This window comes from Epinephelus fuscoguttatus, linkage group LG13 (genome assembly GCF_011397635.1).
Source record: "Epinephelus fuscoguttatus linkage group LG13, E.fuscoguttatus.final_Chr_v1".
In the NCBI taxonomy this organism is placed as follows: domain Eukaryota; kingdom Metazoa; phylum Chordata; class Actinopteri; order Perciformes; family Serranidae; genus Epinephelus; species Epinephelus fuscoguttatus.
Window position 1 is genome coordinate 23,717,032 of NC_064764.1, and position 26,862 is coordinate 23,743,893.

At 40.1% G+C, this 26,862-nt stretch overlaps 1 protein-coding gene across 1 annotated transcript in view; it reads right to left on the minus strand.

The window, feature by feature from the left end:
- Positions 1-26,862, minus strand: part of hs6st3b (heparan sulfate 6-O-sulfotransferase 3b) — a 112,632-nt gene that overhangs the window by 22,582 nt on the left and 63,188 nt on the right. The gene's annotated exons all lie outside the window — the stretch shown is intronic.

The window sequence follows — 26,862 nt, forward strand, 5'->3', positions numbered from 1 at the left end:
TATTACAGTTAAATGGTAAATTAAAACATGTTTCTGAAAACATCTGAGACGAGAGTTAGTCAACACAGTGACAGAATACTGGTTTATATTTAATCAGCAACACTTCATTTTACTGTTGTTTTTTCAACCACCATTTTCACTATGCAGGAAACAGCATGGCGCCCACTTCCTGTTCACAAACGCTCGCTATTACAGCTAAACAGGGCACTAAAATATGTTTTAAAATAACATTTTAGATGAGAAATGACAACACAGTAAAATAATCTAGGTTTATATTTTATTACTACTGCCTAGTTTTACCATTTGATCAGTTTGGTGCACCTTTGAGAAAAAGAGCAATGGTCGGGTCTGTCACTTGAGCCACTTCTATCCTCTCTGTGTCAATAATGGCGGCATGGGTGAAGGGCAAAATGCTAAAGTACAGCCTGTGGCTCCAGCAACAGTTTTAGCCGGGAGGGGAGCAGGGAGATCTAGGCTATGGTTAGATGCAGAGAAGTTTACCAATACCACATAACTACCCACATTGTTATGATACAGAGCTGGTTGAAAATTGGCAAGGATCCCTTTTAAGGAGAAAGTCTGTGTGTTTAGCACCTCGTTCCTGTTTTTAGTTTCTCATTACTTGATGGTTAATTATACTCACGGTGGCTTGTTTCCTTTGTTGTATTTGTTTTGAATTTTCTTCGTGTTTTTGAATTGGTTTCTGAAGCTGCAGCATGTTTCTCCTAATGGAAATGTTTTGGGCGGTTGTAGCGCATTGACTCTTGACTTCCTTGAAAATACTAGTTTGACAAACTAACTGACACTCAAGGTCCTTGTATTAGTTTTTTTCTGGAACTTTCTGCCCCATCTAACAGTCTTCACAGTCACATTTTTCAACAGCTAGATCAGCTGTCATCCCTTGAACTAAGTGTGGAACTTTTGACGACACTTTCGATGATAATGCATTATAAGGGCATTCATAGTGAATTATAATACATTTATGATGCTTCATAAGTACACTCATACACACTTAATGCTTATTGATGCACTATATCAGCAATTTTATTTGTGACTTATAATGAATTATAAGCGTCTTATGGATGCTTTTGACTAGTTATAAACTAGTGGTTGACCGATGGGGCTTATAATGCATTATGAGTATTTATTCTCACATTAATACACATCAACATCCACTGTTCTTTTTTCCTTTTTGAAGCTAACAGTTTGGTAAACAGAGACCCTGAAAGATCCCCAGTCTTGGCAAAGCCTTTTTCTGTGTCTAAAAAGTCGCTGACTCATGACAAATTGTCTTAAGATGTGAGAGGGTGTCAGACTTTAGTCTTTTAAAAGTATTTTCAAAGTATTCTGGTGTATGGTGGGCATGAATATTTTATGAAGAAGCGGAAGCAGAGATTCTTTTAATTACATGAAAATGCATCACACTTAGTGCAAAAACGAAACGTTATGATGAAGCATGCATTATTATAGCTGCATCAATAGCTATGTTTCCATCCAAAAGTGATTCGAATCATTGGGAAATGCGCATTAAAAGAAATACGAATCCTGTGTGTTTCCATTAAATGTACGGACTTTGGTGAAAACTATGAAAAAAAAAACAAGGCTCGCATTCTTCTTCTTCTTCTACGTTTTCGGGTGGTTGGCAACCAGCTTGTAAATGCATTACTACCTTCCCGACCCGGAGTGTGGATATCACCATGGAGAGAGGTGCGCTACGTCAGACTTAATTCGAACATAACTTTTTCCATTCCCTGTTTTGTGAATCAGCATTTTTTCCAATCAACCAAAACCCGGCTAAAGCGAGCGTATTTCAGTTTGTGCGAATCAGGGGATTTTTAATTCGAATTTTGGCGTTTCCATCATAATTTTCCGATGCGATACTTCTAGATGCACATCTAAACAGGCTGATGGAAACATGGCTAGTATGTACCTCACTTTACTACAAGGACTATTATAGCATTCAATAAGTCCTTATGACAGTTGATTGTCGAGGTGTGTATAAGTGAGGATAGGTATTCATAATGCATTATAAGCTCCCTCTGTCAACTTCTAGTTTATAACTAGTCAAGAGCATCCATATGACACTTGACACTTATAATTCAGTATAAGTCACATCAATGTTTTAAGACTGTTAATATAGTGTGTCAGCAAGAATTATGTGTATTTATGAGTGTAGTCATAAAGCATTATAAATGCATTATAATTCACTATGAATGCCCTCATAACGTAGTATAGATGTGGTCTTCATAGAAAGTGTACCAAACTTTTTCCCTGAGGTCACAACTAAGCCACCTCTGTGACAACTGAGCAAACTCCATTCACTAGTAAGTGTCCCCCGAGTTGAGATTGTCAGATGACAGCCCGGATCTCCATGATTAGCCATTTACCACAAGATGAGGACATGTTGTTGCCATCAGATAAATAGATGTAGCAACATGTAGATGTCGCTGAGAAGTGATCTGGGGATCTGTGCTCTTAGAAAATATATTGCCAGTATTAAATAACTGATACCCTCTGCTGTAACTGTCACAATCCTGGCTGCGCCTGAAGAAGTTTTAGATATTACTTGCACCAAAGGAATAATCTTCAGCAGTGTCATTCCTGATCAAAAGGATACAGCAGTATGAATATTTCGTACACTCTGACTGTTGCACTGAGGCAACATTTTTTTTCATACAGATCATTTTTGTGACATGCACTGCAATGACAATATTGTGTGCTGGTAGACTTGTGCGTCTTGTTCATTACATTTTAAATATTTGCCAGCAGAGAGTACTGCTGGGCCTCGTCACGTGGTCATCAGTGTGAATCCTGATGCTGCAGCCCGTGGCCCCACAATGTGCCGAGGAACATTTAGTCGTCTACTTGACATTCATAGTCTGCGAGGCTTTCATTTGCACAAAAATCACTGCGTATGAAGGCAATTTAGCTCTCTCATTAAAAAGACATAAACGCCTCAGAACTTAATGGCATCTCACAGTAAAAGAGTGCCTTTAGAGTTTTGAGATTACATCTAAAGATTGTCACGCGCATAAAAGCGAACAGGCTGGTATCGGCTCGCCGTTGACTTTCATCGCCAATTGAATGAAAATGCCCAACAATACAAGTGTGTTGTCATCCAGCTTTTTATCTGTGGAGATGGCAGTACTCAGATGTTGTGTGAGGTGTTTGGCAAAAGCTTACATTCTGCAACAACGACTTAACTTTTAATTGTGTCTGCAGAGATATAATGTAAAAGTGATAGGAGGCGAACCTGTATCAGTGATTGTGATTGTGATCTTAATCAACCACAAACCAGCAAGTTACGTTTTCTTATCTGCACCTTTCATTATAAAATCTATCACAAGGAGATAATGCAGTGTAGTGCGAGCTTCGTGTGAAGAATTTTCTGAACAGGCTGGATTCTCACGGTGTACCAGGAGCATTAACGAATGCTTTTGATTATAATTCATCTTGATTAGTGCATCTTTTACCACTTTAGGGATGTTACAGTAAGTGCTATGTGCTTAACCTTGTGAAAAAATCCTGAGTGCTGCACCATACACCACGTGCAAGGATGTTTAAAGAGGAATGACTTTTCTAGGTAATGACTTCCTCCACCCCTGCGGTCTTTAATTTCAGCAGTCATGAAAAGAGACATTGATATTACCAGCGGTGAGTTGATTGAGACTCATGAGGACTCTCCTTTATCAGTCCACTTTATGAACTGTAACATTCCCAGAACGATAAAGACTAGCACAATATGCTGTAATAAATGGAGCACACGAGTGTGGTATGCTGTGAACGTCAATACCGTAGGCCTGCTTCAGTTGTTCATACAGTTGTTTAATGGCTTTTGAGTGGGATTATGTGGCCGGCTCTCGCCTGAATCCTCTCCTCACCATCTCTCTGGTGAGGAGATGTCCTTGGTCTGTGAGAGCGAGGGCGTTATTCAGCATGCAAGGTCTCTGCGGTGCATCTGAACATCTCTGCGCTGTCCCGTTTCTCTCAGACAAGATGAGAATGAGACTGGAGACATGCATTATTTGTAACCGATACCATTCCTTAATGGTGTCTGCACTTCCCCTGGCAGCCCATAATGGACCGTTTTTGAGGTTCTCGGCATCTTGTTCGGCTTTTTGATAGTGACGGAATGGGGACAGTGGGTGTCACCTGGGAAGAAACAAGAAGAACGATGGGACCTTTCATTTACTTGTCAGGAAGCTGGCATTGCTAGCAGTTGACATGATGTGCATACAGAAAGTGCTTGTACTGGGAGTGGCAGATAACAACAAGGGGGAAAAATTGCCCTTCAAAGGGAAACATTTCAGTCTTTCTTTAATACAACACAAACAGGATAAAAGGAAAATGTCACACACCTAAGGGAAGAACTAATGGCTCATTTATTAAATAACTGTAAACATTTCTCACACCAATAATCATTAAAGACCCTTAATCACTATTTAAGGGGGAGATGCGCTGGTCTTACACACCAGAGTCAGGTTTGGGAAAGTACTGCTGCGTATGTGAAAAACAAAGTTATGTAAAGCTTTTCGTGGCTCCAGAGGGAGCTGTGCATATCAGGTGACGTTGGAGCCGAAGACTACAAATTTGAAATTAAATAAAAAATCTCAGGATGTGGAGTTAGAAATATATGAGCTCACTAAACCTCTGTAGCTCACTCCTCATCTCTGCCTGAGGCCTGGGGCGAATTCAGTAACTTTTGAATAGGGGGGGGATTCGGGATTGGGGCACGATCTTACAGAGGGGGCACTTCTGTAAAATGAGTTTATGTTTAATAATTTAAAGTCCTTTTTCGTGGCAATAATGAAATGTACATTTTTACGAGTAACATTTTTTATTCGGTATAATAAATGATCATTGAATAAACAACTTTATTACATGTTCTGAAGTGAAGTAAAGTCTATAAATAGCTGCTATTATTTTAACTCTAAATTGCCAAGAGCCAGGGATGGATGAATGGATGGATTATGAGAAAGCTGCAGGAGACACAAAACAATGCCTCTGTGTTTTTCTTAACTTTTCTTATCCATTTGTGTTTGTCTTGCATTTATTTGAAGTTGTTTAACTACAAAGAAAAGTAAGTGCCCTCCTGGGAGCCAAAATGCGCGCTAAAGTGCCCTCTTGGGAGCCAAAATGCGTGCTGAAGTGCCCTCCTGGGAGCCAAAACGCGTGCTAAAGTGCCCTTTTTTTTCTTTTCACCCCTGCCCTTCAAAAAGTCTGTGCACGCCACTGTTAGCAGGCTCATTTTGTAATCCATCGATGATACTAACAAGCCAACTATTATAACCATAGAGGCTCTATAATGAGTGGCTAGTGCAGGGGTCGGCAACCTTTACAATTAAATGAGCTATTTTTGGCCGAAGAACACCCCAAAACGCTGGAGCTATATTTGAGCCTTAGGTACAGGGAAACGGAGATCTGTGTGGGTACATGAGACCCTAAAAAGGAGAGTGGATCACGGGGACTGCAACCAGTTTCTCCTCCGTTGTTTACCAACTGTAAACTTGTTGTCATGACCACTACAGATGTGCAGCATCTCAAATCATCCAACAGAACAATAGGAAAAAAAGTGAAGATGACATGGGGTGCCTTCCCACTCTGAGTTGAAGTTTTTTTAGCACAAGTATTTAAGAGTGCTCTGGCAAAAATGCCACGCACATAGAGCATGTGGCAATGAAAAAAACGGTGAGCAAAAAGCTAAATTCTCATTAAAAACAATTACAAAAAGCTTGTTAAAGCTGCTTTCTGTGTGATCGGGGCCTAAATAAGACTGTATCAACATTACAAATAGGTCTAAATGAGCATTCATTTGAACAGATTAGATTACTACAATGCCCTTTTCACTGGATTATCAAAACAGTCAATAGGAAGACTTCACCTCACACATAATTCAGCTGCCAGAGTTCTTACTGGTACAAGAAAACAACATCATATCATTCCAAGAATGTATTTTAAAATCATCCTACTGGTCTTTCAGGCACTACATGGTCTAGCTCCCTGGTATATTTCTGACCTGCTCACTAACTACCCCCCATCCTGACCACTCAGGTCTTCTGACTGTGGCTTTTTGGTTCAACCCAGAATACGCTCTGGAGCTGTGGCCCTGCCCTCTGCAATGATTTGCCTAATGAGCTGCAATCTATCAGCACTGCATCTACATTTAAAGCTAAACTTGTAACCATCCTGTTTTCTCAGGCCTATGATCAATATCAGAGTGTTGTGTGTATATGTGTGTGCACCTGTGCATATGAACTCTGTGTGTATATGTAAATGTCTGTTTTCTCAGACCTATCAACAACAGTGTGCATATGTTTGGATATTATGGGTATGGATTCATATGTTATTTTTATTGTGTGCCATTAAGTGGCATTTGCTTGATGTTCTTTTTATGTTCCTTCCTTTCTTTTTTTTTATGTAAACACATTGTGTTTCTTTGTAATAAAATGCGCTCTATAAATAAAGTTGCCTCGCCCTGCCTTCCTTCATATGTTCTAGCACACAGTGGCTACTCTGCAGAGCGCTATTTATGACTTTACTTTAGCTTTGCATTGTTGGCGGTGAAAGCAAACAAATCTGCCCACACACAGTTCAATTATCTATTTTCCTTTGAGACTTTTCCCTTTAAAGATTTGGAATCCATACCTAGCCTAGCTAGTCGGTCTCAAGGCAACTGCAGCCACTGCTATCGAGGTTCAGCAAAATCTAGAGGAAGAGGTGTCAGGACGCAGACACATGTTGTATATTTTAGCTGACAAGACATTCAAATTATTTTTTCATTTTGTGTATAGGATTCATGTTTTTAATACTGTAGAATGTAAGAAAATCAATATCAATATACATAGGTGAAAGACCAAATATACAAATTATGGGTAACATGAATATTATATTCTGTATGCTTTCATAATTGTATCGTGTATTATTTAGTCTAGTTTGCCCAATTTCTAAGCTTTACAAATAAATCTAGCCCATACTTTCCAGGTCCTTTGTTGTTTAATTTGTATGTGCTTCCGCTTGGATCCAAAATACAGCAGTATAATATCATCATATGCCGATGACACACAGTTATACATATCTGTTTCCACCAATAACCTAAACCCGGTAAATGATCTCTTCCAGTGCATTGCCGATATCAGACTTTGGATGGTGAAGAATTTTTTTTTACAGAGATTCTGTTGGACACACCAAAGGCTTTGAGGAGTGAAATTCAATCTTTATTAACTTCCTTGTCTCTCCCCTGTAAAACCATGTGAGCATGTCAAAAACTTGGATGTGATTTTAGACACTGATCTTAACTTCCAGAAGCACATCTGTGATATTTCTAAGACTGCCTTTTATCACCTCAGAAATATATCAAAAGTCAGATGCTTCTTGTCTCAGTCAGACTCCGAAGAGCTGGTTCAGGCTTTTTTTTTTCTCCAGTAGGCTGGATTAGTAGGCTGGATTAGGCGCTTTTTGCTGGACTGACAAAGCAGACATCAAATAAACTCCAGCTTATTCAGAATGCAGCAGCCAGGTCTGACCACATAATTCCACAGTGATTTTAAAATATTTCTTATTGCTTTTTAAATGATTTAATGGTTTAGCTCCTTCCTATGTTGCTCACAGAGTACACACCAGAGAGATCCCTTAGATCATCAAATGAAGGTCGACTCATTGTACCATGTTTTATCATATTAAGTATGAATGTGTACCCAGCATGGACTGAGAGGGTCACAGAGCTAGCTAAAGCGTGCAGTACTGCATCCTGCAAAACCACGCCCATCTGGGTCAAATACTAAGTTTTTATCAAGTCCCTGGATAACACATCTGAATCTCTGACTGAGCTGTTGGTGTTCAAGTTGCATTGCATTTAATGTAGGTATAAATATCTGTTTCTATGACTTTGGGTCTTCCTGAAGATAAGACAACAACGCAACAGCTCAACAGAAAAGTCTCCCTGAGCTGAGACACAAGAAACCACTTCATGGGTGGCAGTGATGGTAAACAGAACCATGTACCACCTGAGCACAGTGAGTGTGAAGTGAAGTCTCAGGTAGCCGCCTGCTTTATCCAAGTACAATGTCGTCTGAGGTGAAATCAGCAATCACTGTTCAGATATGAAATAGACTGCGAGCCGGGTCATCCCAGGCCTCCCTGCCTTCTATGCTCTTTGTGATGTCCGTGCACCTCGCAGTGTGACACAAAGATCTGATACACAAACAAAATGTAACCTTGAGCAGCCACAATATAAGAGCAGGGAGGGTGAAAAAAAATCTTTACCAGGGACAAGACCTAAATTACAAGCTGTATGCTTTGTGAAGGATGAATGCACCTCTAGAGGAATCAGCTGAGGATGCAGCTTCGGGACGGCACCATCTTCACTCAAATCTGAATGGCTGTGTATCCTTAATGAGATCTGTCATCTCATTTCAGCTCCTGGGACGGCACCTGTTTGACCTCCTCTGCTTCTCAAGCAGCAGAGGAACAAAGATGTAAGTGGCACTTAGGCGGTGTTGATGCAGCTACATAACAGCGTAACAATCATAATGGATCTCATATGCTACTTCCTAATGACAAGATATAGTTGAAACTCACAAATGCAACTCCATTTACTGCCACTTCTACGCAGGGTGTTTAGGTACAAGTGGCTTTACAGGGGAATGACTGCACAATAGCTGGACGAGAACTATAGGTTGGACATTAAATCTGAATGTCCCTTTACTTCAGTAAGAGAGTCCCTGCTGTCGTAATTGGTTTTCTGTAATTTGAGACCAATTACGCATTGTAATTTGACAGCACAGCTTCAATTACCATGATAGTGAAAATCCTCCTGTCTAATTATGCCCTCCTTTTAATCTTTCTCTTTCAAAGATCTCTCGAAGAGACAGCGGAGGAGGAGACAAGGCGTGTACTCGCATGGTCTTTGAATTAATAATACAGCCAGAGGAGAGACGCAAGTACACAGGCTGGCAGTGGAAACCACAGCACATGTCACATCACATAACACAGAGCGGGAGACACTGAGAGCTTTGCATGCTGCCATGAGAGTCTCTCTGATACTTTTCATGCACACAACTTCAGCTTTTTCATCCTCTCAGTCCAGTCATTTAAAGTCCCCAAAATTTCATTTAAATTCAGCAGTAATAGTTTTTATCCTCATTATGGAATTTCATTATCATCATCTCCATCATTATTGGAGCAATAGAATAAATGCTGAGGTAGCTATCTCCCTCTGGGTGGTGAGTGAAAAGAGAGAGGGATGGGGAACTATTAATGAAATCAGCAACTATCCACGAGCTCTGACATACAAATACCATGTAATGATATGACTTCTTGTTAGCTCCTATTACTGTATATATACAGTTTTTACGCATGGCTTAGGGCAACACATTCACAATCTCAACTCATCAAATACCAACGCTTGGTCAGTAACCCGAAAAGTCAAATTATGATGATCTAGGTACCCTACCGCGTCAGTTTTGGGCGCTCAGGGACAGCGTGTCAAGTTATGCTGGTTACACGCATCGTGCAGGATTACAGGGTACCGGTGGGTGTTGGCCTGCACCAGGGTTGTCCTGTGTCTCCGATTCTGTTTGTGATATTCATAGATTCACATTTTTTTCACGTAGCTGGGGTGAGGAAGGGTCCTGTTTGGGGACCTCAGAATTGCATCTCTCCTTTACGCAGATGATGTGGTTCTGTTGGCTTCATCACATCGTGACCTCCAGCATGCACTGGGGCGGTTTGCAGCCAAGTGTGAAGCGTTCGGAATGAGAGTCAGCACCTCCAAGTCTTAGGCCATGGTTCTCTGCCGGAAAATGGTGGATTGCCCCCTCTGGGTTGGAAGTGAGTTACTGCCTAAAGCGAGGGGGTTGAAGTATTTCGGAAAGAATGGAGCGTGAGATGGATTGGCGGTTTGGTACGGCAACTGCAGTGATGCAGGTGTTGTGCCTGACCACCTGGGTGCACAGAGAGCTCTCTCACCCTGAGGGGACTTTCGCACTCTTTAAACCGAGTGCGTTGTTCTGAGCGTCTGATAATGACGCAGTAGGGTTTACACTGGAGCTGGGGGGAAAGCCTCACACAGACACTAAATTTTGGAATGGCACTAAGAACCAGGCTCGGGCTCAAGGCCATACGGTATATGAGGATATTTAGGAATACCGACGGCATGATTTTTAGTACTGTCAAAAATACAGACGCTAATCTTTCAATTAAAATCATATGGAGAAGCTGTACTGATTATGTATTGTGGATGAATGAAGTCCACATTGCACACCATCAGAAGTCAGTTTCTACTGGTCGAACAGGCAGCTGAGCTGACAGACATGGCAACGTAGGACTGTAAACAACTTGTAAACTGGACTGTAAGGGTAGCGATGCACACAAATACTGTCAAACTCTGAAATTTCAGCAAGGTATGAAAAAAAAAAGATACCGTCTAAGCCTACTGGGGACACTGCCCATGCCGTGTATGACACTCTGGGAGTGAGACCAGGCTGAATGAATACATTTAATCAAGAACAACAGGGCTGGCATTGATTTTACAGCCATATTACTTTACCCCAAGAGACTGGGTGGTCTGCTTTATTTGAGCTGCACTGGCCGAGAGCTTATAACCTCCACAAGGAGGAGACTGTAATAGGGCTAATAAATATTTTCATGTTATTCTCACAAATACCATAATGCTAGGATCAATAAAACTTGCTCTTTCAATAATTACTTTTATATGGTTCTTCCAAATTACAGAGTGCCTGTAATCATGATACATAAATGTTTTGATTTTCTTTAATGCACATTTCTAATGGACAAGACTCGTCTGCCAGGCTCCTGTAGCTGTCGGCCATGTTGGGGAAATTGAAGGAAAATTGATGTGGAAACATTTCCCAGCACTAGAGAGGCCTGATATTGAATTGGCTCCACTTTTACTTGATTCTTCCATGTTATCCAGCAATGGATATTTGCATATCCCACAAGCTATGACTGTGGACACTGGATTATCAGTGCTTGAACTTATCATTGTCTTCAGGATTTCATCTCCTCAAACATCCATCCAGGTGGGGCTTGAAGTTTTACAGTGTGATGAAGTGAGTGCTTCTTAAATATTAGTGTAGCTGAGAGAGAGAGTCATGTAGATGAGGCCGATTATCTAACTTTCTGAAGCTCATTTAAGTCTCTGCTTGGCACAGAGGATCAAGCCAGCAGCACTGGAAAGGTTTTAACCATGGCTATAATCCATGCCCTGCTGAGAGTCTGGATTTGGATGATGTGTGCGTTCGTGTGTGTGAGTCCGTGTTTGTGTGTGTTAATGCAAGACTGAGATACAGGGAGGGCTACAGAGGAAAGGATGCTGGGTAGAAAAAAATAAGAGGAAAACAGAAATAGATAATGAGAAGATAGTAAACAGTTGGGTTTTTAAACACTGGTTCTGTTAATTCTGATAGATTTAGAGCTGAAACAAAAGGCTGATTAATCACAGAGATGATCCACAGAAAATAACCAAGGACTATTTTGAGAATCAACTAACAGATTGAGCCTTTTTTAAGTAACATTCTTGTTTAATTTATTTTATTCATGTAATGTCTGCTTTTATAGTGATAAGCATATAGAATGAACCATCGCCACATACCACAACATTTATAGCCTGAGCTAGTTTTCAATGCTCATCATTAGATTGGTCTTTAAAATATACAAAATTAAACAAAAAAAAGCACAAAACAAACTTCAACAAACGGGCTCCAACTTCTCAAATGTGCAGCTTTTCTTTGTCTGATTGTACAGCCCAGTTGCCACAATTTTTTTTTGACTTTGTACATTCCTGCAAACCACGAATACATTATATTTGTATGTATTATATACTGTAAAACTTAAAAATAAAAGCCTAGTCCCAATTGAACACTTAACATGTCCCTTTTACCAGCCGGGTGTGGCTACACATTTTGACAAATAACTACTTGTCTACAGTTCAAACGCTCAGTTTATTTCACTGAAACCATGAGCAAAAAAGAATATTTAATTCATGTTTACATAATTGATATGTTATTCAAAACCGAAATTTTAAACAAGTAATATTCATACAGGTTTTAAACAAATAATTTGATTGTATTTCCAATTTTTGCAGAGCAGCAGTTTATGTAAAATGAAATAAAAGCCTGTCCCAAATTAAGGCCTACTGAGTTCAGTGAATTATGCAAATAATAGCCTGGGCTACTAATTGAAGTTTTACTGCATTTATGTCCCAGGTGTGACAATGTCCACTAGGGCTTGCCAGTATAGTAACACAACATAAAGAAAACAAAACAAAACACCATAAAACACAGAGCCGGCTGGTGAACCAAGCAAACGTAAACAGAGGCAGCTATGCTTACTGTTATGCAGCGTCTGTTCCGAGACCCCCAGCTCCACTCTCCTGAGCCGCCAGCCCCGTCATCGTCTGGATAGTTCAATTTTTGGTTTTCTTCATTTTTTTGATGGAGAGAGAGATATTGAAAGGTATCGCTGTTTGTCCGTCGGGTCGTGCAGATACTGCTACCACTCTCCTCGCATCCTCACCAGCTGTATCCCATTTGTAATCAAAGGTCCCCGCCACACGCCTGCGCACACAGCACCATAGCACCTGGGACTTGCCGCACTGGGATTTGTAGTTCATTGTCCCAAGGCATTGCACAGCATACATAATAATAACATAGCTGCGACCTCAGGTTCACAACCAGCTCTGCATAGACCATAAAGGAAAAAAGAAAGAAAGACCCAGACTGTGACCGTAACAAAGGCCTACTGAGTTCAGTGAATTATGCAAATAATAGCCTGGGCTACTAATTGTAAAGTTTTACGGTGTTTCTAAAGTGAAGTAATATATAACTTGACTTTTGTCACCAAGAGGTGGAGAGGATGGTGGATGGTGTGTCACATAGGCGAGCAGCCTGCCAAGCTGTAAACCACTGTGTGAAAACCAACAACAGCGATTGTTTTTGGCGACCCTGGCATTTCCCAGCAGCATCTGTGGCACCAAAACTGTGTTTTTTACTTAACCTGAGCGCATTTAATGGCACATTGCTATATTTCTTAGCGGTGTTGTGGCACCTGCCAAGCTGCAGACCACTGTTTGAAACCACCAACATCATTTTTTTTCTTTGGCAAGTCTTTGCAGCTGTTTCCAGCAGCGTTTGAGCCATAGACCCTGGGTGTTTTTTGGCAACACATTGCAGTGTTTTCCAGCGGCTTAGGTGCCGCTGTGTGGGTTTTATGTCCAGACACGATCTTTTCTTTCACCATAATGAAGAATATGTTTTAACAAATATTATTCCACACAAATATTCTCAAACTCAGTAACAAAAAAAAGGAATAGGCTGAAGCCAAAGGCTTATTTTTGCCAAACTTATATCAACCAAAGAATAACCCAGAGTATCAACAATACAAAAAAAAAGAAATAAATAAATCAATAATTGAATTAAATTTAATTATTATTTTAAAAAAAATATGAATCAATAATAATTTTTAAAAAATCTGGTGATTGGCTTGACTTGTAAGCTGATCAATTGTTAGACAAAACATCCAATTTGTAAACTTCACCTTAAGTTTCTAGAATATTATGATGGAAATTATGTCCCCATTTTCTCACTTTTTATAGACCAAACAAAGTATTTAAAGAATAATTGACAGATTCATCTGCAACATTTTACTTTCAGACCCCATATTTAGTATAAATAATCATTAACATTTATTTATTTATTTTTTATTATAACAGACTATAATGGAGCTGTGAGCAGATACAGGTATTCATCAGTGAATTTGTAAGTAACCACATCTTTCAGTTGGCACCCATAAATGGAGACTGGTGTATAAACAGACAATGAATGACAATATGGTAAAACACAGCTTTAATAACATAAAATGTCTTCACAGAAAAAGTCATAATATATGGCACATTAATAAACACTTAAAATGTTGCTTACAACTAAATTATAGTGTGTTATTAGCCAGTTAAATGTTTGAATACTACTTAAAAATGCTAAATAGTGGGATTACAATAAGGTGTTATAGTATTAATTAATCAATAGTGAAATAATAATTGTTATTTGTAACCTCATACAGTAGAAATACAGATGTATATATAGATGTATAAACAAGCAGACAGACAGAGAGATAGATGAGGTTGTCCAACGTCAGAGCTAAATGTAGCAACACAGCAGCTCTGCCTGCTTTCTTCAGCACACATCGATACAGCTACTTATTAGTCTAATGAGCACTGTGTTCGATGATGTAGTGGAGCTGCATGCCCAGCGCTGTGTCTGTGCAATGCCAACACAGACTCTCAGGATTTAGCCTCATGGTTCAGATCTTGGTTTGCTTTTATCACTAATACGATAACTGCAGAGTAAATTATTCATAAGCAATCGCTGCTCCCATGTTTAAAGAACCATAGCTATGATCAAATAGTGATGCTTTCTGTCTGCTAACTCCGTAAAAGCCCTTTGATCATTCCTACAAGAAATGATCAAAGGACACTAATGTAAACACATTTGTTCCATGCCATCATCTCAATGCCTGGTCTTTTTGTGACATGGAGACTTGAAATAGTAATGAGATGGGTACTGTATGTGCATGTGAAATGAGTGTGGGTCCTCCTTGCTAAAAAGGTGTAATTACTGATGTGCAGTCCAAAATATTCTCATGTAAAAGAAGAAATCCTTACAAAAAATGATATTGCAAAACATATTATGATATTTATACAGCATCCCAGCTTTTCATTCATTCACTCTAATACTACAGCTGTAAGTTGCTTCTTAGAATTTTCTATTTGAGAAAATTATGATGGTAAATTTCAGCAATACTGGACAACTTACTTGAAAATATGAACAATTACCAGATGTTTGGCCTCGAGTCACAACTTGGGCTTGAGTCACAAATTTGATGACTTTAGACTTGACAAAATCAACAAAGACTTGCACCTTGACTTCGACTTTAACACCAATGACTCTTGACTCATCTTGGCCTTTTGACTTGAAAATACTTAATGTCCTCACCCACAGTCCAAAGATTAAAAAGTATACCATTTTTAAAAAGTGCCACCAAGCAACTCAGTTTTCTTCATTTCCCAGCGAGTCGATATCTAATCCCCAGATGATCCACTTTATTTGAACCGGTATGACAGCATTCAATCAAGGTGTAGGAATCAAGGTGAATATTTTCCTGGGTATTGATATCGAGTTTGAAATTTTAGTATCGTGACAACCCTAAAACATACAGGTTGAAAATTACAGACTGAGCTGCAACATGCTGTTCAACATTTAAAGCTGCACAAAGAACAGTAATTTAAGGCTAACAAACAACAAAGACTTTTCAGCCATTGCCATCTTGGTTTCTTGGAGCCAGAGGTGACCAGATTTTGGCAAGAGACTGGAGCTGTAGAGTAGTGAGGCGTGGATCTGACTAAGAAGCAGAGGACACTAACAGCAGAGAGCCTGTCACTTAAAGCTTAATTATATGTAACTTTAAGCCTTAATAACATGTAAACTGGTGAGTTATATAAAAATTCACCCCCTGTACAGTTGTCACAAAGGGAGGAGTTAACAATAGAAACCAAAACCATGTTTATACCAGGCTGCAAACATGTTTATTTCTGCTGTAATGTTGGGCATTTTAACATGGGGGTCACTGGGGACTGACTTGCTCTTGGAGCCAGCCTCAAGTGGCCATTCAAGGAACTGCAGTTTTTGGCACTTTCGTGTTGGCCGCTTGATATTAGCATAGTTAGAGAGCTAGTGCTTAGCTACTGCTAGTTTAACAGGTCTAAAGTGAGTTTGGAGATGACCATTTATAGTTAACTTAGCGCTGCTAACTGCACACAGCAATCCAAAAGACCTATTCTCACGGTAAAGCTACAGGGTTCATACAAACTTGATTCATTAATGTGGCGACGAGATAACCAGCTAACAAGACAAAACATGTACAGAAGACAAATGTTGACTTATGCCAACTTATCCAACCACCTCCCCACATCTCCTGGCTTTGTATCAAGGTAATATGTTGAGGACAAGTTGTCTGTCCACTGGAGGCTCAGAGACAAAGTTATTATCAACCCTCCATTATACTTAGAGAACTGACCCTTCCAATAATAACAAGGCAGCATTAATTGCAATAAGTAGCTGTGATGATATTACCGAATTTGCTATTATTGTCAAACTGTTTACAAATGTCATGTTATTTAATTTGTACATAAACCTTTTTTTTTTTTTAAACACATATTTATATCCGTACATATTCATAACTTGTTGTTTATATTTACCTTTTGTAGCTTTGTTATACTTGTTTTAAGCTGTATGTCTTTTGTGTAACCAAAAAAAAAAGACAGTGAACTTTCCTGTACATGTACTTGTCCAATAAAGCTGATTCTGACTCGGAATTTCAAATAGTCATCCCTTCCTCGCTACTGAAAAAAGCAATTACATTACAGGTCTACAAGATCTACAACTCAAACAAGCTCCCACATATTTGTTTGCCCATCAGTCATCACACATATTTCTAATTAAAATTTCAGCGGTGAGTCCTTGTTCAAACTCTTAATTTTTCTCTGCAGATTAAAACCTAACAACTTTTCTGATTTCAACTCCAGAAATTAATTAAATTAGTACTACATTAGTGACACAAAATCTACAAAAGCTCGGTTATGGCTCCGTGCCCGGCTGCCCTCTTGAGTTCTCTCTGGCACTGAGCGAGCAGGATGTGCAAGCTGAGACTCTCATCCTGTGCAAAGCAGCGACCTTAGGCCTGTATTTACAGACACCAGACAGAAAACTCCTCTTCAGTCCAACAGATCAGCAGGTTAATCAAACAACAGACAGTTATTTGGATCTGAGATAGAGAAGAATAAATTATTCACAACAGTGACAGACTTTCTGAAGCGAGCTGGCACTGTTGAGGATCAAGGTGGTGGCTTGGCGTGCATGTGTCTGTCTCCAAGTTGCTGTGTGTCTTTTCAAATGGAAGGGAAAATATGCTCTCTTTCTTGGTAGGAATTAAGTCATTTCAATCATTATACTCAATTTACTCAAGAATCCTCTTGAGTTATCAGCAGAAGGGGCTCTAGCAGAAGTGTAATTGGCTCAAGTACGTATGAGAAGCCAACCTGGTCTCACTCCAGACTCGTCAAGTCCTTAAACTTGGTAGTGATGCTCAGCAGCAGATACTGATGCACTGGGGCACCCTTTAGCAGCAACATGAGACGCACCAGGCAGCAGCATTTTTTAATGCTTGGAGCAAGTATAGCATAGTATATATGGTATGTGGCCTGCACTTGTGAAGAGTCTTTCTAGTCTTCCGACCACTCAAAGCGCTTTTACACAACATGTCACATTCACCCATTCATACACACATTAACACACTGGTGGCCAAGGCTACCATACAGCCACTGGGAGCAATTTGGGGTTCAGTATCTTGTCCAAGGATACTTCGACATGCAGACTGGAGGAGCCGGGGATCTAATTGCCAATTTTCCAAAGTATAGGGGAGATAGTTGGGTCAAACAAACCCTGGACTTTCACCTGGGAGACTGCCATTTGTGTCCCGTGTGAAAGCAAAAGTCAGTGAAGTTATTTTAGTAACAGCATAGTGTGGTAGTACGTGTAGCATACTACACTAGTGATGAATGTCATGTGACATATGTGATGTATGTCTTGTGATGTTACATTACGCAGACTGTTCTCACGCGCTGTTCATATAATTTCCTACGAAAAGCAATACACCAAATTCGTACATATCCCTCATAATCATGAGCCAGTAATTCGTGTGTAACCCATGTATTTGGGAAGGCTGGAATCACGTAACCAATGTGCTGATGAGAGTAAAGAAGGATGTGATCCCTTTAAGGAGGCAAGATGGGCAGTGAATGTGTCATAAAACACGGGACTTTCCTCCAGGACTTTTCCCAGGAGACTGGCATTGAGAACTGTGTGAGGTTAGAATCATTCTAATTTGTAGGATATCATACAAACTGTTCTATGAGGATACATACATGAACAACTACTCTTGTTGCCTAAACCTAACCATGTACTTTTGTTGCCTAAACCTAAGTTTAATTTGAAGTGATACAACGCATGTTGTGGCGGTGCTGATTCCCTAGATTTCAGCAGGTCGGAAAAAATGTTAGAACCAGTTTCCAACCACATATTAAAAAAATATATTTACTGGTAGACACAAGTCTCACGCGAGCCTTTACAGTGGAGATGCCTCCATAACAACAATATTAAACAAATGCTTCTTCAGTAATGACCAAATGTGTTTATATATGTGCTAGGTTGTGTTGGGTCTCAAAGAAATAAAACAATAAATAAAATCACTATATTAAGCCTGTGGGTGTTAGGTGATCGGTTGGCAAGCTAAACTCTTGCATGAAAACACCAAGAACTGCCCAGATGCAGGTGACCTAGTGTAAATGGATTCTTTAATATTCCCTCCATTCTGGTTTTAAGCTGCACAAAATCACCCACAAACAACACAGCAAATGCGAGCACTGGATTCTCAGAAGGGCCCAGAGACCAGAGTTTCTGGCTGACAGTATTTGCTACAGGAGGTCTGCATTTGATTGACGACGGGTTAGAATGTCCTGGGTGTACATTTTCTTTCCTCTCTTAAGCCTTAAGGAAGGGCATCGCTACACTCTGATTGGCCCTGAGGGGAAATGCACCAAGCTGTTCTCCATTCTTAATTTGGAGCCAGTGCTCACATGCAGCACAACAGGTGATCTGATTTACCTTCCAGTCAACTCTGGGAAACTGTGACATCCAGCCAAAATGAACTGAAAGAAGGGAAATGACAGCAGGTACCAAACAATGAGGGACTGCTACAAGGTAAACTGGCATGCTGTCCCTGAGCCCTCTAAAACAGACACTGGAGGGGTGCCTAGAGCGTCACAGTTTGACATGTAGACCCCCTGACCAGGCGTCAGTATTTGATGAGTTGGGAGTAAAATGTATTGGAGAAGCATTTTGTGAGCCTACAGTTGTAGAGATGAGAAGCACAGACTTGGGGCCTGTCCCAATACCCCCGCTTAGCCCTACCCCTACATTTGCGCGTTCACGCGAGGGGTAGGGGTGTCCCAATTCCTTTTTGCGTGTAGGGGTAGGGGGCATAACGAGGGGTAGTGGGTATGAAACTAGCCCTTCGGAGCGAGGGATTTCAGATGCTGACTTGCCAGCGAGGGGCAGACGTCGCCATGGCTACCATGGAGCAAGAAATGGGGAAAACAGTTCATACATAGCTAACGTTACTGTCGTCAGGTTGCTTGTGAGCTAGGGCTGCCACTAACGATTATTTTCATTGTCGACTAATCTGTCGATTATTTCTTCGATTAGTCGACTAATCATTTCATTGAAAAATGTGATAAAATGTTGAAAAACGTTGGTCTGTCTCGCCCAAACCCCAAAATTACGTCATCTAATGTCTTGTTTCATACTCATGCCAACGGGTTTTAGTTCACTGTCATGGGAGAGTGTGTAAAGCTGCCAATATCTGAACATAAGAAGCTGCAGTGAGAGTATTTTGGAGTACTTTTATAGTACTTTTCTATGAAAAATGACTCAAACCGAGTAGTCGACTACTAAAATAGTCACAGATTATTTTAATAGTCGATTAGTCATCGATTAGTCGACTAATCGTGGCAGCCCTATTGTTAGCTAGCTCACACTATCTGGCGTCTGTCATCTGTCCTGTTCTGCAAAATTGTCGGACTTTTCACATTACGGTAACACGCCAGCTAGTATAACTATGCTGCCTCGTAATGTTAGCTGGTTAGCTAGCTAGCAGAAGTCCCTTCCTGTTTAAAATAGTTACGTATGCGTGAATGTAACCGATGCGGTGACATAGTGAGTGGTGTCCCAATTCCTAGGGAAAGATTTCAACCCCTACTCCTCGTTGCTTCATTTTGAGGGCCAAGGGGTAGTGGGCAAGGGCTAGGGGTAGGGCCAAGGGCTAAGGGGTAGTGGACAAGGAGGGGTATTGGGATTGGGCCTTAATATATTAGCATGAATTCCTTTTGACACACATTCCTCCCAAACTGTTATAAAATACTGATGAGACTAAAGCAACTTTCTATGCAGACTTAAACTCTTACACTGTAATTACAAATTCTGGATGTCTTGAAGCCTGCAGACACCTCAGGGCTTATATAGCTGCCTGCTCTTAGAGGGCAATAAAACACATTAAACATCACAGAACAGCAAAATCCTGTAACGCACAACATTCACAGCAATGAGAATACTGTTAAGACTGCCAGATCATTGCAATATGCAAAGTACTGAATGAAATGGAAAAGCAAGAGGATCTCAAGTGGAAATAACTGTCGGTTATCTAATGAAATATTCAACAGGTTTATTTCAGTGAGGTCCAAGAAAGGCTTTTCAATACACTTGGCCTCTGACTATGAGTAAAATAATCACCAGGTCAGTGTTATTCGCTGAGAAAAACAACTCTTAAGTGGTGCAGTAGAAGTACTGTTTTGACTACTTCTTTGGGAGGTGATTTTTTTTCATTATTAAATGATGCTGGTAAAGGCAGAAAACACTGATCCTGTCTGGGAGACAGTGTGTTTGTCAGTACTGCGGTTCTGCCACATTAGACAATTATTCATACAGGCTTTGATGTGCGGTGTCAGACTGACGGCTGGGCAGGCTCAACGCTCCTCTTTGCTCCACTGACTCCATCAGCCCAAAACCACTGAGCTTCAGTAGACCATAGCTCCTCACAAGTTCACCACCCATCTTACTGTCAATCCTTCACAGCTCACAGGTAGAATACTGCTCCACTTATTAAGCCCAATGTTTCACTTTCTTTGTCACATGGAAAACATCCAATACAGACATAGATTTTCTACAGAGGGGCTATTGTATTCAAATCACTTCTAAATGTGTGAGAACACTGACTCGTGTTTAACCTGCATGCAAACAAACACATAATTGTTGACATGTGCACACCCAACTGGATGGATTGCCCCAAAATTTGCAACACACGGTCATGTCCTCCTCAGAATGAATTGTAGTCACTTTAGTGATGCTTTGGCCTTTCCTTATAGCGCCATCATGAGGCCAAAGTTTTACTTTGTCCAATACTTTGGTTTCTGACTGAACTTTGTGTTTAGTGCAATTTCGTAAATTTAGCATGCTAACACATTTTACCCACTAACGTCGTCATGCTAGCATTGTAATACTGTGAGCATGTTAGCATGACAGTAGACCTTTAAGACCTTTGCACACCAAGTCTGTATTTTTTCGTCGTGTATTTTTACACACCAACTCCAAAAGTTTTCGGAACAGGTTTGATTTTCTGCATTTCTTCTCGCATTTTTTCGCATTCGCATGTTATGTGTGTGCATGTACCTAGCTGACATAAGCTGCCAGCTGCTGTTCAGAAACAACTGGATAATGGAAGTTAGTAGTCATCTTTTTAATGTGTGATTTAAAGGTTCAGTGTGTAGGATTTAGGGGGATATATTGGCAGAAGTTGAATATAATATAATAAGCGTGTTTTCTTTAGTATATAATAACCCGAAAATATGACAAGCTGTGTTTGCCTTACCTCAGAATGAGCCGTTTATGTTTACAGGGACTTCATTTATAGAGATTGCCACCACATTGGCCAAAGTACTAAGAAACCCAACTGCAATGTGCAGCATTGAAGCACTGCAGCACTGGTTTAAATCACCTGGTTTGTTTGTTTAGAGAGGAAGAGTCCTTTGTAGATAATTTGGCTGCCACTGAAAACCTTCTGAACGTCTGGATCTTAAATTGTCAGAGCAAAAAAGGTGACCTCACATTAGCATGTGTTGGGATAGCTGCACACAGCGACATGCCAAAGTGTGTCAGAAGTACACAGAATTGTATCGTGAAACTGTTATCTGGTGTTTTTCTACGGGTCTGTTTGTTTTGGAAGGGAAGAGACCTTTACAGATCTTTGAGTTATGGTAGGAACCTCCTGAATATCTGGATCAGAAAAAGGTGAGCACACATTAACTCATGAGAGAAGACAGAGACCTCCGAGATGCCAAATAGCGTCAGAGATGCATAAATTTGTAATGAGAAAGTGCTAAATAGTGTTTTTAGCAATTAAAATCATTTGGTACATTTGGCTCCCGGTTCTTAGCTGGTTGCAATCTACAGTTCACTGCTAGGCGCCACCAAATCCCCCTAAGTCTTACACACTTCATATTGAAGGTTTGCTCGCTGTACATCAAAAAAGACCACTAAATTCCTTTAACAGTCACCTGTGAAGGATCAGGGTAATTCTACAGCTCCTTTATCAACAGATAAAACTCTCCATGCTCTGGAACCAATATTTTCTTTTTCTACTTTCTACTTTCAAGAAGTTAGAGGACCACAAAATTAGCCTTGCTGCTTGATAACTCTATTTCATTCCACATTGCTAATTTTCGCTATAGCAATAAAGAAGTACCGGATGCATTGTGAAAAGTTTTTGTGATCGGATGACGGCTGCATACCAAAAATACCAACTTGGTGTGCAAGGGCCTTCATGGCTTATTCATGCTTAATGTTAGATACATACAGAAATGGACAAAGCCCTCTGTCTGTACTCTGTTCGTTTCGCCTGAATTTGTGCACATTATCCGAGAACTAACGGATATGGACAAAATGAAGCAGTACCATCAGAGATCGTGGGGGCATTGTAGCATACTTCAAGCAAGATTCGTGCATAGGACACGACGAAGACAACAAAACTGTAATACTCAGTCCATATCGCAACGTGTTTAATGGCCTCACGCTGCCTCAATTCAAAGGTACATGACATATTGTGACCTTCTCCATTATCGCTATGACTGCTGCTCTCTAGTGCCATCTAGTGGATGTATCTATGTCAACATATAGGACGCATGAAAATGCAGGCAGTGATGATCACAACATTTACAATGAACATATCTAGTTTTGTACATGAAGGCAGTATAAATAAGACTTTAGCCTTGTTGTTACTGCGAGGGATAAACATGTAAAGAGTTTGCTATCATAAGACATGAGAAACATTTTTAGTAACAAATTAGATTTTAGGCAGACCTTCGTATTTTTCGTGCACACAAACGGAGGTACTTGTTGATGCTGCTTGGGCAAAGCGAAAACTCTATTAACATTAAAGTACATAAAACAAGAATTAAGTATTTGCCCAGACACTTGCCGTCCCAGTGACGCTGCAGTTGGTTTATACTCGTCTAAAACCTCTGCAAAGGAGAAAAACAGTTCGGCCTGCAGACATCTCTGTATCTTTAATGAGTCTCGTCCCCTGCAGTGCTGCTTGTTTCATTTATGGTGGGAAGTTTGTATCATTAGAAATGAAAAGAGCAGTGTCAGACAGTTAAAACTGCTCTTAAATAAATAACTGTGCTAGTTCCTCGCTCACAGTAATCTGTGACTTTGTCCCACACACTAATGTTTCAGTATTTGGGACTGTACCGCCTGCTTTTTGTTGGCTGGCTCTGCTTTCTATGTTATGTTACATGAATAAATATGGTCCTGTGTGACTGTGCTAACACTGTTTTTGCACAGAGACATCATATTTCGAGGGGAATGTGCACTCAATCCTGTGTGTAAAGTTAAGGTATTTCTTGGGGGGTATTATAGGTTGATTTTATCTCATTGAGTGACACCTGAAGATGGTATTTTGATGATGAAATTAACTGTGTCACCAATCTCTTGTTTTGTAAATGGAATGCTATTGATTGTAAGAAAAGTGTTATCAGGGCTTTAAATGGCTTCTCTATCTGTTCCTCTGCTCCACAGCTTTTTCACGACTCTGCAATTGTGAAATGAAGCCTCTGAAATCAATATGTGCCACAGTCAATTTTTACTCATTATCATCAAGATCCCGGGTATTATCAGGAGTCAATACCGGGAAAATGCCTTCATCAACAAATACAGGAGTAGCGCAGTGTGGCTGTGTACAACTCATAATTAACATACAAGATCTCGTCGGATATGAGCGCCCATGGTCAAATGAGAGTAAATGAGAGGAATTAATCTCAGTCTGTCACGTAAATGTTGCCAAAGACAGAAACTTCATTAGCACTCACAGATTTATTGTATTGTAAATTTGCAAATATGGATATTTTTTTTGCCCAATAAATGTTTGAGAATAATAAAGATGTAAGGCAGCAATTTCAAATCCAAACCCAAACAAGAAAAATCATCTTCTGACTTCAAATCGTGAACGTAATAAAATCAAAACAGTGTGTCTTCCCAAAGACGGGTCCCCCAGAACTCTGGATAATAAACAGAACGTGCTGTCAACAGTTTTTATATGAGCTGTCTCTTCAGTAGAAAGAAGTTCCAATTAAAGTGATTTTTTTTTCAATGCTGTGAGCACCACAAAGAAAGTTCCACTTATCTCTATCATGTTGGGATGGAAGAAGGAAATTCATATCTCAAATAACAAATAGAGCCAAAAATATCTGCATGGCACGAGACATCACTGAAGATAGTGTTGAAGTGTGTTTTTGTCATTTACTGACTCTCTTTGAATGCAGATGAGATGATGCTTGCATATACAGTATGTGACTGTTTACATACATAACCTGACCTACACCAGATGCCCGAGGCCTGTACTACGAAGCAGGATTTGGAGTTAGCGAGGTAACTTCAGGGTTAACTCAGGGTTTTCAGTACCTCTGAATACTTTCGGTACACATAAAAAAATGGCAGTTTTATGTGGGAAACTGTTTCTGCTACTGAAGTAAAGAGTGGCCTAGATAATGATTGATGAGGTCTATCTGACCAAATGTTGCATTTACAATAACAGGAGCCAATTAACAGTGTATGAATTATTTTTCTACCGAACTATTATCTTTTTTTCCTGGTTCTCATGACACAGGTGTCTCATTATTTCGAGCTGCAGTGATGGATCAGAGTGTAAAATAGCAACACTGTCAGCTTTCTATGTCAGTTATCATTTTTACAGTCTATTGCTATCACTGTGGACTGAAATAAACTTTGCATAAGTTAAAATACTGCTAAAATCATGTGTTTAGCGATGTAAACTATCTCTCTTTTTGTTAGAGGCTCTGTTTTAAAACAGTTGAAATGAAGTGCTGAAACAATGAAATGACCTATTACTGCTGACCTTAACAATATAGGCTACTCTTTTTTTAACCTGAGACTCCAGACTTTTGTCCATGGAGACCTTTTTCTTCAGTGATCTGACTGGTCAGAGGTCGGGGTGTTCTCTGAAGTTAGTCTCTATATACAGACTCTGTAGGCAAACCTCGGAGATCTTGCCTCCGGAAGAAGAGCAGAAGAGCCCTGTTTTCCGGTTGTCTGCCGGAAGTCAGGTGCCGAATACAGCTGATAGATTCCGAGAATGCTCTGAAGTTAACCGGCTCCAGAGCAGGTTAGCTGTTCAGCATAAGTTACCATGGCGATTTAAGTTAACCCTTAAGTTACCTCTCTAACTATAAATACTGCTTCATAGTACAGGCCTCAATGCATGTGTAGGTTTATATACACATGATAACCTAGGTAGGATTTGAGAGGCTAGAGGTTTTAATGGTCATTGTCACTTCATAAAAACTCCAGTTCAAATATATAAAAAAATTGAATCACAATAAACTTCACCATCATGTACTAGGAATAATCTGGTATAACCGTGTAGTATATGTGAATGTGAATATTAATGTGCTCTGAATATTGTGATTAAAGGATGTTTTGAGAATCCTGCAAAGACTGTGACTGTATAAAATAATGATGTAGCTACAGTGATGTCATAGATTGGTTTGTGGACTCCTGTGGTTTTGAGTTTTGCATTTTTGGCCATCTTGGTTTTTTGGAGCCAGAAGTGACCAAATTTAGAAGAGAGGGGTGGATCTGAAGCATACACTGTAGCGTCACCTCGCAGAGAGGCTGTCACTCAAGCAGCTCCGCCCTTAAATACGCACAATTTTAACTATCAATAAAATGTAAACAGGTATGTTGATATGAAAACTAAGCCCCAATACAGTTTTCATGTTTGTTGACATTAGCTAGAGAGACCTAAACATGTTAATTTCTGCTGTAACGTTGGCCATCTTTACATGATGTTTATGGGGACTGAGTGGCGTCTGGAGCCGGCCTCAAGTGGACATTCAAGGAACTGTAGTTTTTGGCACTTCATGTTGGCTTCATTATTCAGTCGCGGAGGTTGCTGCTTGGAATCTTGCTGTCTGTAGCTTGTTATTAAGGAACTATGGGTGTTTTTGTTTCAAGTTTGTAAATGGCTGCACTTGCATATCACCTTTCTAGTCTTCCTACCACTCAAAGCGCCTCTACACTACATGTCACATTCAGGCATTTACACATGCATTCAGACACTGGTGGCTGAGGCTTCCATACACAGTGCCACCTGCTACTCAATAACCATTCACACACTCTAACACACCAGTGGAACAGCCATTGAAAGCCATTTGAGGTTCAGTATCTTGCCCAAGGATACTTTGACACGCGGACTGGAGGAGCTGAGGATTGAACTGCCGATCTTCCGATTAGTGGATGACATGCTCTACCTCTCTTGCCCCCTAAGTGTATTTGGGCAAATGTGAACACAGCAATCGACCCTACGTACGCACCAAAACAATCTTGTGTGGTGTGTGAAAGCAGATGAACTCATCCCAGGATTTTATGAAAGCAGGTATATGATTTTTTGCACACTTTGAAAGGTTAACTACCAATAAATCCAATCTGCTGATTGTGAACTCTGTCCGCAGTCTAATAAATGATCTTTATAAAGCCTAAAACCTATTATTGCTAGTGCAGATGTGTAACCATGGTAACATGTATGAACGTCAGCAAAGGGTATTTTCCCTGATTACAAAGCTGTTATAACTGCCATGATTGCATCTGACTCTGTGCACTGTGT